The sequence below is a fragment of the Mirounga angustirostris genome, unplaced genomic scaffold, assembly GCF_029215605.1.
Source record: "Mirounga angustirostris isolate CCGP_5_RB_7025 unplaced genomic scaffold, mMirAng1.0.hap1 SCAF_3, whole genome shotgun sequence".
In the NCBI taxonomy this organism is placed as follows: domain Eukaryota; kingdom Metazoa; phylum Chordata; class Mammalia; order Carnivora; family Phocidae; genus Mirounga; species Mirounga angustirostris.
The window spans coordinates 111,954,410-111,969,257 of NW_026991711.1; the positions used below are offsets into that span (position 1 = coordinate 111,954,410).

The window sequence follows — 14,848 nt, forward strand, 5'->3', positions numbered from 1 at the left end:
CGGGGAGCCTGCTTCTCCCTCTCCCACTCCCCCTGCTTGTGTTCCCTCTCTCGCTGTGTCTCTCTGTCAAATAAATAAAATCTTAAAAAAAAAAAAAAAAGATTGTGTGAAACATGAAAAGCCCCCTCATATCTGAGAGAAATTAAAAAGAGAAGTCAGGAATATCATGCCGTTTTCCATTCCCCTTACCTGATTCTTCTTGCCACTTCACTGGTTAAGTTTTATAGGTTGCAGTAGCCGGCAGGGAAGAGGTATGCCTGTCAGCAGTTCCCAATGCAGAATCTGGAAAAGGTCAGCACAGTAGCACTATGACAGGCCATGTAAGTCATTATGTGACTTATAACTCATTTGTAAGTAGAATGAGAACTAGAGCAAATTAATGTAAACTCTGCCATAAGACCTCTGGAAACATGTTAGTTATATTGCAAGCTAGGTTTTCCTTTCTATCTAGGAAGACAGATAGACATTGCCTGACATACACATTTGCCTGCCTAGGAGCAGAAGAAATGGGAAATAAGTTCAGTTTGCTGTGAAGAGGCTTAAAGAAAAGATGTTAGCAGGAAGACAGTCTGGAGAGTAGGTAGGTAATATAAGACATATACAGGTAGTGTGTGTGTTTAGGTTCCAGTCAGGGCCATTTAGACATCATTTCTTGATCAATAAAAATCTTGCCATTCAAAGTTCTGTATACCTAAGGAATATTAAAACAATATTATCAGGTAATAAGATATATTTATGACTTTTCATAGTTTTATTGTGATGGATCTGTTAATTGTGGAGCTTTGTCTTACATTAAAATAGGCATTCTTTTATACCCTTAACAAAATACTGGTTTTATTGCGTGAAAACAAGTAACGTAGTAAGGTGCACAGACAGCACATTCCATAGTATTGAAATGCCAAAGCAAGTTACTGAACATGCCACAAGTGACTGATACAGAGTAGTGAAAGAGTTAATTATCCATAATACCTTTTTTTCCTCCCCCACTCAGTCATCCCACTGTGCCTCCGTTACACATTTAGGCGTGGTTTCTAATGGCAAAATCTATTAGAATGCACAATATTCTCCCAGGGGAGGTGGTGGAAATCCTGTCACTTGAGACATTTAAAACTATACTGGATAAAGCACTAGAGAGCCGTGAGTGCATGTGCTCCAACCCTCAGGATAGAATACATGACCTAATGGGTGCTTTTCCATCCCTTAATGTCTCTGATTCACTGGGTTTTTTAATAGCTCCCTCATATTTAAGTGGATCTAGAACAACAGTCTATTTTTTCAATGGGAACTTGGTTTGGTCTATAAAGTGTCAAGACAGGGGTGACAAGACAAACCACAAGGGAATGGAGGAAGCCTCATGGAAATTTAATTGATTTAAAGGAGGGTTGAGCAAACACAACAGTGTATTAGGGTTTAGCAAATGCCTCAACTTTTTTCAAATGTTTTCAGTTCAAGAAAACCCAAAACACATTTGGCTAAACACTTTTTCCTTGATTTTCAAACCCATGTGTATTTCAAGGGAAATTTAATCCATGTGTTTCTGATTCATTTACACTTAGCTCATCAAAATGTGGTTTCGTAAGACTCATTTGATGTCTAAGAAGCCTTGTGAGCTTTTTTATAAGCCTTTTTTCTTTGAACCAGGAAGTTGCTTTTTGCCAAGAGTCAATGGAACTTCAACCAGAAAAGAGTCAGTTTTGTTTGGGATTTTGGATCCTCAAAGTTGGTGGGAGCTAATGAGCAGGGAGGGGAGAGGGGCCACTGATTCAGATTGAATGGACATTCCTATTTCTACTATATTATCTATTCAAATGACTTGGAAAAATCTCTTTTCCCCCTTAATTGACAGTGGAAAAATCCATCTTAAATTCTTGAAAAACTTGTAGAAAACATAAGGATGAATTTTATTTCAGGATGCAATATTGTCATGTGTTCTGATCACTGTCCACTAATGTGTCTCTTGGTGATGAGTAATCAAGGCAGTCGTGTCATATTTATCTCAGAGGCAGTTATAAGAAGTGACTCAAAAAGGTGTTTAGATTGGCCATCTTTCTGTATTAAAAAAACGAAACAAAACACCCTCTGCCTAGTTTTTGTTGCTCTGTGCACAACATCACTTGTTCTTTAAACAAGAAATGAGACAAGTAAGACTCAGTGAATGTGCTGATTCAGGTGCACACAATCCCCTATCTCATTGCCGGTATTCTTAAAGAGCATCTGGGGTAAGGAAACATACATCTGGTCCATCCGTCAAGAGTCTATGAGAAAGCCAACAATGTTTGCACCTGCAGGATGAATTACATTCTTGGTGACTGTGGGAAGCTACATAATGAGACAGCTGAATGGCTGACACATTTCTTTTCTCTTGCTCCTACTGTACCTTCTTTTCGCACTACCTTTCCTTTTCTTAATTCTTCCTCTCTCCTTTCCCCACCTTTGCACAATCACCACTAGACAATAGAGCAAATGTGACACATTCATCCAAGGATGGGTTGACATGGTTTACACATTGCTTTCATTTGGTTGTTCTTTGGATGAATTCTTCGTTGAGAACAAGATAATGAAAACCATACGGTCATTGAACACAAAATCTGCCGTCCCTTTGGCTGTTCCCTTACAGCCCATTTCATTTCATAAAAGCTGGTTCCTGAGTTTACTCCAGTAGAAGATCCCAACCAGGTGGAATCCTGCCCCTTATGGGTTTGGATAATTCAGCAAATGTGGCCAATTTAGTCCTTGCCTGTCACCCATACATCAGAGAGCTCATGCTAGCCTGACATAGCTCTAGAAACTTGGCCATTTAAGTATTCATAGAGTTTTGTTCAGGGACCCTCATTGTGGAAACTGGACAGAAGGGGTTGGAATCCTGAAGGCAGGATAGGTGACAACTAAGAATTAAAAGAACATTGAAAGTTTTTAACTCATGCTGACCGCAAATTTGGAACCACTGCCTAAAGGAAATGAATATTTAGAATGTTATGGAGAATGAAGGTGAATGTGTCTGTAGTTTCTGGGCTGAGTTCTGACAGCATACAGCAAAATTATACATTTTTAAATATGGCAGCGAGTTCAGACTACAGGTATGAGGATAAAGAACTCTTCATTGATTCAGACTCCTGTATCCGTGAGTGAAAAAGCTCAAGGCAATACAAAAACAGATGAGGTCCCTGGCGTGGGAATGAAAGAAGTTGATTTTCACTTTCTAATTTGTCACTTGTTTTATACAGACACTAAAGAGACATCTCAGCTCCATAAAGTCTGAAAACACAAAGGTTAAAAACTATGATTCGTGGTTTAAGATACAAAAATGTTGTCTCTTCAAATTGACTGGGGAAGACTCTTTTGCACTGACAGAACTTATAAAAATAAGTTCCAATCTCTTATGTCTAATTTCATTTCCTTTCTCGAAGACAAGTAACAGAAATAAAAACTGCAGTGTTCAACATGTAACTCCCATGTATCTTTCCGATGCTGGAGAAATACCGTCAAGTTCCTTTTCAGTACAAATATATGTTTTGCTTTTAATGATCAGAAATCTTTGTCATTGATCAGACAAAACAAACTTTGTATAATAGAGCATTATCTTATTGTCTCTCCCCTGTAAGTGTAGAAGCGGAAATGAAGTGATTAACAACAAAATGTATAGATGGCTGTAATTTACATTGCTGAGAGATAGAAAGGGATCAAGAAACATTTTGTCCAAACTCCCAATTTTATGGATGAAGAAACAAAAAGGCCAGAATGCTTAGGGGACTTGTTCAAAGTTGCCAAACTGGCATGTATCAGAGTGGATATTAGAGTTTAATAAATCTCTTAAATTTAACTAGTCCAGTGCTATTTTACATAATTTTTTTTAAAGGTTTTATTTATTTATTTGACAGAGAGACAGCGAGAGCAGGAACACAAGCAGGGGGGAATGGAAGAGGGAGAAGCAGGCCTCCCGCCGAGCAGGGAGCCCGATGCGGAACTCGATCCCAGGACCCTGGGATCATGACCCGAGCCGAAGGCAGACGCTTAACGACTGAGCCACCCAGGCGCCCCTAGTCCAGTGCTATTTTAATGATCAATATAATTTCTGTAGGAAAAATATAGTTCTGGGATAGGGCATATCAAATAAGACAATGGAGATTCTTTGAATTTGAAAAGCTCTCTCATAAGGTAGAATCCGCATATTTAGAACAGATTCAAGTAGAATTCTCTCACTGAAATGGAGTTAGAGCCCTAGACTCCAAGAAGTTTGCCCTCTTTACCCCCAGCTCCTGGGAGTCACTCCCAGGATTATGTAATATTTTATAATAACCTGCCTGTCTTTGCCAGCAGACTTGCTTTAGAGACCTCTCTTACTGGCTTTGAAATAGTAAAAGGCTATCATCTTAGGAGGCCCACATGGCAAGGAGCTAAGGAAGGCCTCCAGCCAATAGCCAGCAAGAAGCTAGCTCCCTCAGTCTTTTAGTCGAAATAAATATGAATTCTGCTATCAAACTGAGTGAACTTGGAAGGGAATTCTTCCTCAGTCAAGCCTTCAAATGACAATTGCAGACTTTACCAACACCTTGACTGTATGCCCTTACAGAGGACTCAGCCAAGACACACCTGAATCCCTGATCCACAGAAACAGTGAAGTAATAAATACATGTTGTTTTAAGCCACTAAGGTTGTGGTAATCTGTTATATGGTACAGAAAACTAATAACTAAAAATCCACAAGTGGCTTTGAACCACACTATGGGCAGAGGCAGGAGGAATTTTGATAAGCAGAATAGAAAATGCCTAGTTTGAACAGATACCTAGACACTAAGTATGCTGTGACTGAGGGCTCACAATGAAGGGAAGGGTGTGCTATTGAAAATTGGAGGAAGAGGGATTCTTGTTATATAGTGGCAGAAAGCTCAGAAAAATTGTCTCCTGTAGTTACATGAAAAGCAGAAATGTAGGTGATAAATTTGGTTATATAGCTGATTTCTAAGCAAAGTGTTAAAGGTGCTGTCCTGTTTATTCTTCCTGAATGTAATAAAATGTGAGAAGACAAAAATTAAGGGAAGAACTACTAAAAAAAACCCAAACAAACAAACAAAAAGAACCAAGATTTGATGATTTTGAAAATTCTCAGTCTCTTCAGATTGGGGGAGGGGTGGTGAAATCAATATTAAGAGATTCACTGTCATGAATGCTTGCTCAGGAGAAAACGTTGAGGGTGTGACTGTATAACCTTTTACTAAAGCCTCAGAAAGATGAAAAGTTTAGGCTATTCAGCCACAAAAAGGGACTTGTCAGGAGATTAACAATATGCCTCACAGATTTTCCCGACCAAATCATAAATATTCTACTAAATTAAGTATGGTATCCCTTAGCCATTTTAGCAGCACACGAGGGTAGAGGTAGTGTCTCAAAAAGAGGGGCCTGGGTTTTGTTTAATGATGTGAACCCCATAAAAATCCATAGGAGACCTAGAAAATACTTGGGGTGATTGTTTTGATAAAGAAGTCTCTGTCGCTGTAGTTAAAAGTCTATTTCTTGATTTGCCTCTCTCTCTTTTTTTCCCCCTTTGCTCATTTGTTTTGTTAAATTCCACATATGAGTGAAATCATATGGTATTTGTCTTTCTCTGACTTACTTCTCTTAGCATGATGTTCTCTAACTCCATCCACATCATTGTAAATGTCAGGATTTCATCCTTTTTTATGGCTGAGTAATATTCCATTGTGTGTGTGTCTATATATTTACAGACATAGACACACATCTTCTTTATCCATTCATCAGTCAATTAACACGTAGGCTGTTTCCATAAATTGGCTATTGTAGATGGAAGTGTTGAATCACTATGTTGTACACCTGAAACTAATATTACACGGTATGTTAACTAACTGGAATTTAAAAATTAAAAAAAAGTCACATTAGCTTGCACAACAAATAAACAAAAAACAAAGCCAACAAAACCAACAAAAAACAGAGTACAATATGAAACGAGGATGTCAGACCTCCACCATTCTACTGGCAGGAGGTACTGATAAAACTAGTCAGCTGCAAACCTGTGCACCTTTCATGAAGAAGGAAGAGTAACCCAAAAAGCCAAACTGAGAGCCATACGGTGAAGCCTAGAGCCACAGAGAATTATTCCCAGTCCTTGAAATCTAATCAAGAAAAGCCAAACGTTTGCTTGGCTGGTTTTAGAACTGACATGGAGCATTGACTTCTTTTTATCTTCCATTTTTCCCCCTTTTGAACTGGAATGTCTATAGATGTTATTTCTGTCTGTCCCACCATTTTATGTTTGTTAGAGACAGATAGTTGTGTCTTTAGTGTTAAAGGAGAGAAATGCCTCAAAGCTAGCTATTCTTAACAATTATGCCCAGAAACTTCATTGTTACCTGGACCTAATTTAAATGATGAGCTTTTAAATTCTGAGCTGGTGCTACACTGACAATCGTGGAAACTGTGGAGGGGTGAATTTATTTTGCATGTTGGAAGGATGTTAATTATTGATAGCCAAATGGTGGACTGTGGTAGACAAGCTGACTGAAGAGTCCCACTTTCAAGTCCGTGTATAAGCCCCTCCCCTTAAATGTGGGTGGGACCTGTAATTTGCTTCTAACCAATAGAATATGCACAAAGTGATGGAATGTTACTCCTAAGACTATATTACATCATGTTAGAATTATCTTGCTAAAAATATATCAATAGCCCGAATCAATTTGAAAGAAGACCTATCCCCAGGCAAGACTTCAGATAAGAAACACTTGTTTGTTAACTTTCTTTTTGTGTCCTCTAGCCGATATATGGACATGTTGTCTTCAAAACCAGGAGATCATAAACTTTTCAATTTGGGGCTTATGGCCGTCATTCCTACTATCCCCTGGCACTTCATAGGGTGGCAGTGAAATACAGTTGAGTGAGTAAATAAAAGTCAGAGTTAATTTGTTCAATGGCAGAAGTTTTTCTTCTCTAGTAATCTCAGCAAGTTGGTTCTTTACATGCTTATAAAATGGGTGCCCTAGGTCCAGGTGTAAAATGGAGATAAAATGATGTAGAGTAGAAGATAAGGATGTATTTCTTCTCTACGTTTCTTCTTAGTAGCGAGAAAACATTTTCCAGAATCCCATAAGATAATGTCTCCACGTTATCTCATTGGCCAGTTCTGAACCCCAAAGGAGCCCACCATGAAACATTTCCCTGGGAAACAGACTGATAGGCCAACCACAACCTACTAAGATCAATCAATTACAATTCTCTTGAGTGGCTAGGGAAGAGATGGTGAATATTTGTGAACAAAATCAAAATCTACTAACATGAGAAAAAAGGTGAATTCTCTGTTGTCTAGACAAAAAATAGCATCTTCAAGGAACTAACACAATTTGACAAATTCCTGAAATATCTACAAATATTATTTAAGCACCTCTCATTGGCGGGACTCTAGAAGCTAGGGATAGGACAGTGAAAAAACAGCTAGAGTTTCTTCTTCCACTTCAGATAAATGATGTCATATGTCCATGGTATAAAAGATAAAATTTATAAATGGTTTGGCCAGGGTGCACATGGGCTTTTTTGTGTAGGTTGGCTGTGTGCACATCTATGGAAGAACTTCGAGTGATATGATACAAGCTGAGCTGAATTCACACTTGTTTAGATAAGAAGAGATGCCCCATCGTACCCCTGCAGCCAATCCTCCACCCCGCTTGTTTTGAACATCTTTCTCTTTCCCTAACATCTCTAACCTATTCTTCACTATTGGCCACTTTGCATGAACATGTCAAAGACTCTATTTTAAATATGACTGACCAAACACAGAAACATTAACAGTGCCACTCGGTAGGTCTGCACAGTCTGTGTACTGCACAACTCCAGGAGGAGCCAGATACAGACTACGGTGTGGGTGATTGTAGTGTGGTGTCCCTGAAATCTTCCTTCTACCTCAGATCCCTGCTCTAGCTCTGGTCTTATCTTTCCGTCTCCCCTCCCAGTGGAAAACTCTTTGAAATACTTTTCCTGTAGTAGTTGCGTCTTCATTTTCTTCTCCTATTTATTTCTAAAGCCACTGCCATCTGGCTTTTACTCCACCATTCTGGCAAGATCAGCAACGGTGTCTTCTTACTAAAACCAAAAGACCTTTTTTAGTCCTCATGTTGTTTGACCTTTGGACAACATTGGCTTCTCTGTCTTGAAATCTTCTCTTCCCATTTCACGTTCTCTCTCTCTTCAATCTCTCTGACTCTTCCTTCTCAGTCTTTCTGGGGATTTCTTGCAGTTCTGTGATGCTCTATGTTTTGCTCTGGGCTCCCTTGTATTCTCACCCCTGTGATGCACATAGAGCAATAAAGACTGTTGGCCTTTTTCTTTTGCACATTAAAAGTAACTGACCTATTTTGGTTATTTCATGGCAGCTAACTCATGTTCAGTTTAATCTAATCTTGAACTTTGCAGTTGATATTTTTGAAATGAGGTGGATAGATAGGTAGAGATTGGTATATTGATATGTATATTTATATCTATATCTATGCAACAATTAAGAACTACTTCACCGAAGACACTATGATCTGATACCTACCCAACATACATTAGCTACTGAATAAGTATCTTGAATAAATTAGTGATTAGAATTGTTTAGGGAAGATTATAGAAAATATAAAATCATGATCACAAACTTTAAAATATAGATGCATGATAGTAAAATATCTGTGAAGTGTGACTTAATGATTTATTTTCCATCCCAAAATATTTTCTGAAGTGCCCATTTTGCATAAATAATCTGGCATTTAGGAAGACTAAGATTTTACATGCAATATGATATGGATTATTTATTCTGTTCAGACTCGAGATGAAAGACCCAACACTTCTTGTGTTTTGTGGCATGTTCTTGGCCACAACGATAAGAAGAAAAACATAAAAGTAAATAGAGCAGGGAGATCTGATTATTGGGCATTTGGATATAAACTACTAAGTTAATATAAGATACCAAATTATCTTAGGGTAAACATAGACTATTTCATTTATGTTTTATGAGCAAGAAAGATAACTTAAATTTACTGAAATATCAAAAGAAATATGAAGCTGAAAAAATTACATTCTTATATTTTCTGAGCATGAAGAGGAAGAAAAATGATTCAGACTTCTCAACTTCCAGCCAAGCTTCCCAAGGGTCAGTTAGACATTTTTATTAAAAGAAAAAAACCCTCACAACATAATACATCCATTATTCTTTCATTTTGCAAAATGTCAAACTCCATGTGATCCTTTTAATTTCTATGGGTGTTCTAAACAGATTCTAGCCAGAGATGGAGCTGATACACAGCTTGGCCAGTATAGATCAGAATGTGCATAAAAAGCCATCATGACTTACACCACAGTAGCAAAAACCCCTTGAATTTGACAGATATCATAAAGTGAAAGTTTTCTTTCTCTTGAATTTCCCAGAACTTAGCATATCTAGCTTTTGCCCAATTTTGTCTCATGAAAATGATTTTTTGTGTCTAAAGGGTCCAGGCTCCACAATGGCTCTTGCTACTCTTTCACCTCCTGGAGCTGAGAAAAGGTCAGGAACAGTTCACTACTTATTCCTTGAGTAGCTAAATTGGTATTATTTTCTGAAATTGTTCATGAGAGTAAGACAACACGGTGCGTGATTGGGGAATTTCATCCGAAATGTGCAGCTTCCTTTCATCTCCTCTCTGCCTGCCCAAGGCTTGAAGTCATTTTCTTACACTCATCTTAATATGTGAGATTTTGAACAATTCTTAGATGTAGTGAACAGACTGAATCAAACATAGGTGTTTAAAAGTGAATAAACTTTATTCCACCTCCATAGAAGAGAAAGCCAATGACTTAAATGTGGAAAGTCACGTTGTTTTTTTTTTCCCTCGCTTATCAAAAACTACAAGGATTTCCTGTTTCATCATTCTCTACGTCTACCTACAGTGGTCTAAAGGTGAAATGCCTGAATATTAAGCCATAATCAATCATTGTACACACACTAATTACTTTCTGTCCTCCCCTTTCCTTGTCATCATGGTCCAAAGCAGGTTTTTGAGACTGAGTACATTCATCTGAGCTGTTAGCTGCTATGCTTCACTGCATCCTTGTATGATCTGCCTGGTCCAGACCCCTGGAGAAAATTGGTGCATGCATACTGTATGTGAACTTTAGATAAATAAATAAACACGCGAAACAGCTTCCAGATAATTGAAAGTGAATGAAGGAGGGAGCCAAAAGAAAACAATTTCTCTGGGGATAAGCAGCTAAGGTGGCAGGTATGATTAAAATCCATATGATTTATGGGTAGGTGGATTACTAACATGACAACCCTGTTAGTGTTTGTTTGTTTGGGTGCATTTGACAATAAAGTTTTGTTGTTGTTGTTGTGCTTGCTGTGGGTTTTGCTCAGGAGTTAGCCACTCAGGAATTCCTAGTGCCTGACTGAGCAGTAATTTAGCAAGCTCTCTTGTGCTCTTTTCCTGTCAGCATTAACATGTCAATTCATTTTAATAGTCTGGGCATGCTCAGTGGGCATGCATTTTCTCAGTAGGTATCCCACGAGCCCACCCCGCGGTGCAGAAATGTGTTATAGCTTGTCTCAGACCTCCGAGACTTCAGCAGGTTTATTTTCATTATGGCCAAGTGTATTTGTTAAAACGAAGCCAAAATAATATATAGAATCAAGACCTTAACAAATGAAATAGGTTATGTATATTTGATTGGTAATTTAAGCTCTCTCGAAGATTAGGTCGTACAATCTTTCTTTACACAAAATTATTACATAGGAGAGCTTTAAAAAAAATGTGTGCTGTCGCTGCCTCTAGTTTTTGGAAGTTAAATGATATTCTGTCCCAATGGGAATTTTCTGTAATCATGATTAATAGTTGAAGTGGCTTTTATATAAAATGAGAATTTGCCTACTATCTTTCTTACTAAGATGTTTTCAAAATAGATTTTTATCTAATGTTCTGTCTGTAAGTAAGTAGATGAATGAATGAAAAAATAAATACAGAAACAGACACACACACACACACATACACACACACTCTCTCTCTCTCTCTCTCCTTTCTCTCTGTCTCTCTCAAATCAAACTACCCATTAGGAGTCTTGGTCTTCATAAATCTGGACCTCAATTGTCAAACTAGGTCTCAATTTAAAACCAAATTTCAGATGCGTTAGGAAATACCTTGACAGACAGAAAGGAAGTGAAAGAAGAAACCTCATTCCACAACCCAAACAAAATTCAATTCACGATTGCAGGAGGGTTGACAATTTATGCCATTTATACAAATTACTGCTTAAAAAAGCAAGACTTCCAGGGCACACTTTCAAGCAGCTAAAACATTCAAAGTGTTGTACTGTTGACACATGTTGGATCTCAGGATTTTTTGAACTGCTGAACAATTCTGTAATAATGACAGTAAAAAAAAAAGTTGAAAGATATCAGGATAGAGAATTACATCCACTCTTTCTTTGAATTCTCCTTTTCAACTTTTTCTTTCCTTGCCATCCTTTTTTTTTAAACCCTAGGTGTCAAGCTTTGTGTATTCGATTATGTAAGGGCAGAATTGACTGTGCATAGGCTCATTTGCTTTTTCTATGGTGCAGTTGGTGGGAATGGCCAGGCATCCGTGCATCATTACACGATCGAACAGAATCCTGATTAGAATTTAGAGTTTCACAGACAGTACCATAGCCTATACCCTCGGATCCCACTAAACATTCTTTAAAACAATTTAAAATAATATTTTGTGAATTATTTTGCATATAAAATATTTTAGAAATTCTTGATACAAACTTTCGGAATTTTCCAGTCTTCATCTTGACCTCCTTTCAGCTTTAACCATGGATATTGACTAGTTACCCATTAGCAAGAGTCCCCTTAAAGCTGCAAATCTTCAGGGATTCTGAAATCCAGACCTGGGATGTTTAAGCAGTGATCAGTTTAAATATTTGTAGTAAGATTTTAACCGATAGCATCATTCATGGAAAGTTACAACCACAGTCCTTTCTAAGGTCCAAAAATATTCACTGAACTCAGGGAGTAACTACTCAAAAACGCTTATTCAGGTCAGGGAAAATGTTTTCCATGTTCTGTATCTAAAAGCAAAGTGGAAAGATAGAGGATAATGGGAAAGGACACAGAGCAGATTAGGTGGGTGTGAAGGCAGAGGTCGGAAAAGATGAAGCGGCTCTCCTTCCTGACACAGTATCCTGTGGTTTGCTTCCACTGCCCCATTCAGACACCTCTAGAGTTTTCTCAGTGCTCCTGCTCTCACCATGTGTAAAAGTGCATCTCTGGGTGTGCAGAAGTCTGTGTACAAGCACGTTCATCTTAAGGAGATTAGAGACAAGAAAAATGAAGGAGCAAAAGATATTTCTTATCTTCTGAATCTTAAATTATACCCACTCCTTATGGTTCCTCTGAAGTTTGCATACTGGGAAAAACTTGAGTAGCACTTAGTCTTTTTGCCAAGATGAAAAATGACACTTTTGTCCTCAAATAGTGAATATACCTTAACTCACAAAAACTTTGCTCATGTAAAATATAGGGTAGAAAAAGCCCTTCATCTATAAAGTGCTTTCAGATTCTCAATGAGAGGTACTCTATTTTCATGATTCAGTCTCCTTACACATTCATTAATATTATTATAAAAATAATTATAATTTTAATAAAACAAAGTAGAGGATATATTCTGCCTGTCAACTCTCTCTGTGTTCAATATGCAATGGGTTACCTGGTAGTAATAAATTCCCTGGCTTATATTTTTAGCCAAATACAGGACTTCCAATTTTTTTAATAAAATTTTTGCAGACAGTTTATGATTTGTATAATCTATGATTGATAATGTTGATTAATAAAACTCCAAATCGCTGTCTCTCTCTTACTCTCTCTTATACACACATACTCACACCCCCACCCCTGCAGGCGTACTCTTCAGGGCTCATTCTAATCTAATAAGGATTATTTTCGGGGCATTCCAGACATAATGTTCCAAATTATTATTCTATAATCCTTGTTCTTCTGCTGAAGATAAAAGGAGAGTGTGTTTAAAGAACCATTGCTTGCAAGTCTCTTTTACTTAAATGTTAAAACAGTAAAAAAAAAAAGTTAGCTGTGAAATATACAAGAAGGTTCCATGGGATTCTGAATGTATTCTTCTAACATTCAAAGTGTTTATATATGTTGTGTGTGACCAGAATAATGGAAGCGGTAGAGAATACCATATTTTAATCAATTTTCAGAATTATTTTGAATAGGACTTTAACTTTAGAACTAATAAAAATGTAGCACATAAATGTCCAATAGCTAAAATATACTACCTGATCATTTGCTTTTTATGGAAATAGGGGTAGGAATAGTAAAATTATTATTTCCTTTACATATCTTTGTCAATTTCCCTTACTCTTAGGATTTATGGCTTCTCTTTTTACAATGAATCTACTTTTCAAAGAATTACTTATTCTTTGGAAACTTTACAAAGGCATCCTACATGATTTATTTTCATATTATTTACACCAAATGTGTAAATCATATACTAATGATGGTAGCATCTTTGTAGTTCTTTTTAAATATGGATGAAATATGAGGTTTCTTCCAAGGTACAAAACGTCATTAAGGGCTCAGGTGGTTAAAATCAACATGAAAAATACATGCTGCATTTTCTCCCCTTAAATGCAATAATGTAATCAGATTTCAAGTCATCTTACCTACCTCACTTACAGCTTTATGGAGATTAATTAGTTTTTAGACCCCAGTCACATGATCTTTTCTGACTGTCATTTAGTTGGCTGACTAGAACCTGTAAGCTGTCTCCTGCCCCAAAGGAGAGATTAAATTTTAGTATGTTTGTCTTCTTTCTTTGATTTAAAGGTGGATTTTTGAAGTTATGATTTAATTGTATTTTGCTGTTTGGAAATTTATTATAACCTTGTTTTGGTGGAAGGTAAATATTTAAATAACTATAAATAGGTAAAACAAGATATTGTCCCTACTTTGCTATAAAGACTTTTACTATACGGGCACCTAAAAACTAGTTTTTTATTATTTATGATAACAGATGTTACAAACATTCAGATTAATTTTCTGCAACAAATCTGTACCTCACAGAGGAGGCTACTCAGATAAGTTAAGAGCACTGGTAACTGGTGGTCCCAAGGCAAGTTTCTAAGGTCAAAATGAATGTGGAATTTTTAAAATTACTTGGGAATTTACTAAGTAACAAACAAACAAAAAAAGAGTATGATTTGCCTCAGGGCGAAATTTCTGTTAAAAAAAACCCCACAAACACGGAAAAACAACAGTCAAGAACAACAAAAACTTCATAATTATAAATTTGTTACTCCTTAATAACATATGTTCTATGATTAGTGTTACATGTATCACACTGTTGCTGATTAATCTGAGGATGCAAACTAAAAGCCTTAGTTCTCCTGTTAGGATGCTTAGCTGTGGGTCCTCAATCCGGAGGAAAAAGAAAACAACAACAACAACAACAACAACAACAGTGTTAATCTGCTTTACAATAAGTGATTAAAGAAAGAAAAGAAACCTTGTCTGCTACAGTTGGTAAAACATTGATATTTCTAGCTGGGGTCCTAATTAAGGTGTAATGAGAGATTTGAAGTGCAGTGCAATCCCCTCATTCACGTCACTAAACCAGTGAACCACAACTACACATAGAGTTTCCTGAAGACACAGGACCGAGTGAATTAGTTACCCTTTAACTCCTGAGCCGTTGGTTCAGAACTGGAGCCACTGGGGCATAGATGCATGGTGAATGTGTGACTGTCTGGCTACTATTTGACTACAGATTTCCTTTCATGGGTACTTAACAATAAACAGTCACTCCACTTAAGAGAGAACTTGATTCCATAAACACATG

General features: G+C 37.2%; 1 protein-coding gene and 1 long non-coding RNA gene across 15 annotated transcripts in view; one reads left to right on the forward strand and one right to left on the reverse strand.

The window, feature by feature from the left end:
• Window positions 1-14,848, forward strand: part of LOC123839428 (uncharacterized) — a 280,569-nt gene that overhangs the window by 201,619 nt on the left and 64,102 nt on the right. The gene's annotated exons all lie outside the window — the stretch shown is intronic.
• LOC123839430 (uncharacterized) overlaps window positions 1-14,848 on the reverse strand; it is a 157,852-nt gene that overhangs the window by 26,306 nt on the left and 116,698 nt on the right. For both annotated transcript variants that reach the window (XR_006789635.3, XR_008505626.2), the window contains exon 3: window positions 190-282. This is a non-coding gene — a long non-coding RNA (uncharacterized LOC123839430). The remainder of the gene's footprint in view (window positions 1-189; window positions 283-14,848) is intronic.